The following is a 4,827-nucleotide window of genomic DNA, read 5'->3' on the forward strand; positions in this document are numbered from 1 at the left end:
TGAGTTATTTGTCAGATTTCTTTTATGGAAAGATTTAGAATGGTAACTAGACTTTTAAAATCAGATTCTTATTTTCAATCGAAATACTACATGTTATCATCTATTCTCTCCTTTATTTCCTTTATATCAATTATAGATATTTTAATATCCTTTTCTATTAACTGCAATATCTGAATGATCTGTTTTTTTCTAGTAACTTATTATCTCTTATCAATCATTTTTTGCATGTTTAGGGATTTCCTTAAATGCTGAAGTTATGAATAATATGCTATAGAAACTCTCAAGAGTTTTGAGATTTTTTTTTTCTGGAGAGCAGTTAGACTACTTGAAGACCACCTTGCTCCTCTTAAGGCTCAGTTTTAAGCTGTGTTATGGTAAGTGACATAGCCCCTAGTCCCAGGACATGGGAATTCTCCCAAGACATGGAATTTCTAGAGCCCCATCTGAGTTTCTAAGTTTTGTTTTGTTCTGTTTGCTTTTGACCAATCTCTTCCCATTCTGGCTGGATCTGAACTCTAACATCTTCCCAGGAATTTGTGAGGTTTTTTTCTTCTTTCAGTCTTCCAGTTGCTGCTGCTGCTTTCTGCTAGGTCTCTCCTTAGCCCATTTTCACATAGCTAGGGAGTTAACTCAGGAAACAAATGACATTTTAACATGAATATTTCTAGGATTCTCTATTTCTCTCCTCATATTGGACGTTGACCCCCAATTCCTAACTGATCTAGCAGGCTTGAAGTCTAATCACTGCTTCCTCTGGTCACCAAGACCACTGATCCCTCCTTGGGTTCCATATTCCTGACAAAGTCCAGGAAAATGCCTTCCTGGGAGAGTTTGGGTCAATGTATTCACCTCATATGCATCCCCTCCATTTCTTCAACAATTGACAAAAGTTGTTTTCTATATGTTTTTGAGATTGTATAGCTGTATATGGTGGGAGGGTAAATCTAATACCAGCTATTCTGGTATAGTCAAGACACATACTAATTTATTTTTAATGTGAATCTAGAAAATCTTTTCCCTGCACTCAAAATTTTAATTAAAATATAGTAGTTACAAGATTACTGCAAAAAAGGGGTTTTAATAATTTGGTTTCATGAGGGAAAATCTCATCCAGGAGTGGAAAGTTTGTTTTAGAAGTAATGGTCATTTTGCATGACATTTTCTGGAAGTCCCACTCCATGCATAATCATTAGTGTGGTTTATCTTTGCCCATTAAGAAGTCAAGTCTCTAATATGTTACTATATTCCACTATATATTTGTTTACTATTTAACTTTTTATTTTTTTAATGGTTGAGAGACATAATAAAGTGAAATATTATTGCTTGAAAATACTCTGCTAGTCTGAAAAATAAAAAGGCAGAAGCTTCAGGGGAAACCTTGTTAAGAGATATAAAAATAGTAGGAAAGTGAGATAATTAGAGAATAAATCTGCATTTAATTATGCATGTTGTAAAACATAAATGGGAGACTAAAAGAAAATGTAGGTGAGAGGTAAAAATCAAAGCAGAAGTAAAGGAGGGATGGAAACATTTCTATAATGGGTTATGAGACAGTGTTATCTTTTTTTGGTCAATACTAAGTATTTTTCAACTCTTGTCAGACGACTTGGAAATTATTCGCTATCCAACAGTGAATCCCAGTCCTGTCTTCACTTGACTCATAACTGGTATTGTAGAGACATTTATTTCTGCAATGATTGTATGTATTGAGCAACATTCTGCAGCCAGGAATTTTCCTTCTGGGTGTTCATTTCCCTGAAAACTAACACTTGTTACCAGGCGATGTGAATGCTTATGATTGAATTGGTTACTTAGTGTAATGACAGTGTTTCAATAATTAAACAACAAGAATTTAAAAAATAAGCTATTAATTCATTTCTTGAAAAAACTGTGCTCTTTAGATTTTTATGGCTTTAAGCGTATTGATAATCCAGATGTCTCATCTCTGGACAAAAATGCTTAACACCAGAGATGAAACCTGCACATCAAAATTCTTCCTATTTTCAGGTAGTGTCTTGGACAATTCAGATTCTCTTATCAAATTTTGCTGTTAGGTAATTTTTCTGACCTTGAAGTCATCCTCCGACCACATTCCAAAGGAAGAAGGCTCTACTTAGCCAAAAGTTCTATCCACCCCTCACATGGACCTCTTCTGCCGTTCCCTCCATGGAGCACCTTTCACCTTAGCATTCCTGAGGCTGTAGATGAGGGGGTCCAGCATTGGACTGAAGACACTGTGAAACAATAACAGCTTTTTCTCTTATTTCCTCTTTGACTAGAGTATGGGGACCATATCAGTGCCGTGTCAGTGCCAAAGAAAAGCCCAACCACACCATGGTGGGAGGAGCAGGTGAAGAAAGAAGGCTTTTCTTCAGCCCTCTCCTGACTGGATCCTCAGGATGGTCCAGAGGCTGCTAGAATAGGAGACCAGCACCAAGCAAAAGGACCTAAGACAAATACACAGGCAGCAAAAATGACAGCTTCACTGATCCATGGGTCAGCACAGGCCAGTGTGAGGACAGTTAGGATTTCATAGAAGACATGGTCCACTTCCTAGGACTCACAGAAGGACAACCTTAGAAGGAGAACTGCATGTACCAGAGCCAGGATCAATCCACATGTCCAGGAAGTGATGGCCAGGACCGTGCACGCTCTCCAGTTCACGATGACAGTGTACTGGAGGGGACGACAAAGCGCTGCAAACCTATCATAGAACATCACCACGAATGTCAGGCACTCGATGTGAGCAAAAGTCAAATACAAAAATGTCTGCATTATGCATGGAACAGAGGAGAGGGTTCTATTCAGATCTGCTAAGTTTACCAACATCTCAGGGACACTGTTGGAAGCATAGGACATGTCAATGACGACAGGTAAGAGAGGAAGAATTACACTAGGGTGTGCAGTCTGGGATGCAGACAGATGAGTCCAGAGATCATGCCATTCCCCAGCAGGCTGAAGGCAGAAAATAGAACATTCAGAAAAGGATCACTGCCATCTCTGCACTGAGTGGAAATCCTACCAAGATGTGACCCACGTCACATCTAAAGATAGTCTGCCAAGGACAGAAGGATGACAGAAAGATTAGTCTAAAGAATTAATAAAACTTGAAGTTATTTAATTCAAAAGAATTCAGAGGAAACACATACTAATTTCTGTTCTGTTTCAATTATTTTCAGTCTTAATGTAGCAAATATTTCAGAACCACATTTATAAAGGAAGGACAAAGTATTTACCATAGTGTAAAAATAATATTGTGGGGTAATAGAGTCAGTAATTTTATTCTTGATCCTCTACTTCAGCTTTTCTGTTTCCTAATAAGGAAACTAATTATTTCAGTACTTTAACAATATTTACATGAACTGATGATTTATTTTTAGCTTAAAAAAATCTTACAATTCTAGGGCTTCCCCGGTGGTGCAGTGGTTGAGAGTCCGCCTGCCGATGCAGGGGACACAGGTTCGTGCCCCGGTCCGGGAAGATCCCACATGCCGCGGAGCGGCTGGGCCCCGTGAGCCATGGCCGCTGAGCCTGCGCGTCCGGAGCCTGTGCTCCACAACGGTGAGAGGCCCGCGTACCGCAAAAAAAAAAAAATCTTCCAATTCTAGAATTTTATTTTAGTTATTCACTTAGTACCTTTACTTATTTTTCTTTCTGTATGAAAAATTCGCTGACTCCTCACGATTTTAGGTCACAGGTCACAGGTCACAGTTTCAAAAGACTGAGTCATAGTGAAAATAAGATCCATGTCATATCTGATGATACGATATTCAATTTTCTACTTTCTAGAAACAGAAAAATAAAATGTCATATAAATGACTAAGAAGTCTATGATGTAAAGGTAAGCATTTTAATTATTTCGATACATGAATATCTAGTCTTTGTAATACATATATATCTACCGGCTATATATTAGAAATTTTAAAAAGTGATAAGAAACAAATATTATACCTATCCTTTGTTTTTCCTTTGGCAATAACATTTATGAACACTTTCTCATGTGAAAATTCTATGACATTCATTTAACAGTGAAGCAGCTTTTTTTTCATTCATACATACAATGTAACTTAGTGAATCTCATTTTTTGACAATTAAGTTATGGACTATGTCCATTTTATTCACCATGATGTGTTATGGGGCAAAAAATGTACATGCATGTGTGTATGTGTGCGATATATGTGTGTATATATACAAAATGTATATGTATGTATGTCTATCTATCTATCTACCTATCTACCTATCTATCTATCTATCCTTTAACTTAAAAGCTTAGCATATATTCCTAGGAATGGAACTGGTGAGGCAAAGGATGCTTTATTTGCTTGTTAAGAAAGAAGTAAAAGCAAGCCAAGCAGTTAGATAATCTAAAGCTTCACCTGGGCAAGAAACCCTCAGTGGGAAATGTGACTGACAGCAGTTTGTAAAGCTTAATTCATCCTTCCCTGGTAGTTGCCGTACCGGAAGGGCATTTCTATCATGCTGACTCCTAAGAGGCATTCTCTTTAAACCTCTGGCTCAAACGGGGAATAACCTGCTACTTTGGGGTTTTTCTTACAATTACTTGATAAGTGGTAAATAAGAAAACAACAACGACAAAAAAAAGAAAAATAGAGACTCCTTGAACTTGAATTCAACCTGGGTGGTGGAGAAGGAGAGCCGCGACTTCAAGAGAGGACTGCTTTGCCCCGGGTGCCAGTAGGTGGCCTCCAGCAATCAGCTCCCTCAGGGCTACCTAGACTGCATAGAGGCCTCATCCCATCACAGACTGTGCATGTGCTTCTGGTACTGCCCACAACCCATGGCTGATGGCGGTGGGGATTTAATGGC

The 4,827-nt window shown here is 38.3% G+C and overlaps 1 pseudogene; it reads right to left on the minus strand.

The window, feature by feature from the left end:
* Positions 1 to 1,349: 1,349 nt before the first annotated feature.
* LOC111176025 (olfactory receptor 2A2-like) lies at positions 1,350 to 2,954 on the minus strand (annotated as a pseudogene).
* Positions 2,955 to 4,827: the final 1,873 nt, after the last annotated feature.

The sequence above is a fragment of the Delphinapterus leucas genome, chromosome 9 (assembly GCF_059928025.1).
Source record: "Delphinapterus leucas isolate spDelLeu-1000000601 "Yukka" chromosome 9, BTC_Dleu_Yukka2, whole genome shotgun sequence".
NCBI classification, from domain to species: Eukaryota; Metazoa; Chordata; class Mammalia; order Artiodactyla; family Monodontidae; genus Delphinapterus; species Delphinapterus leucas.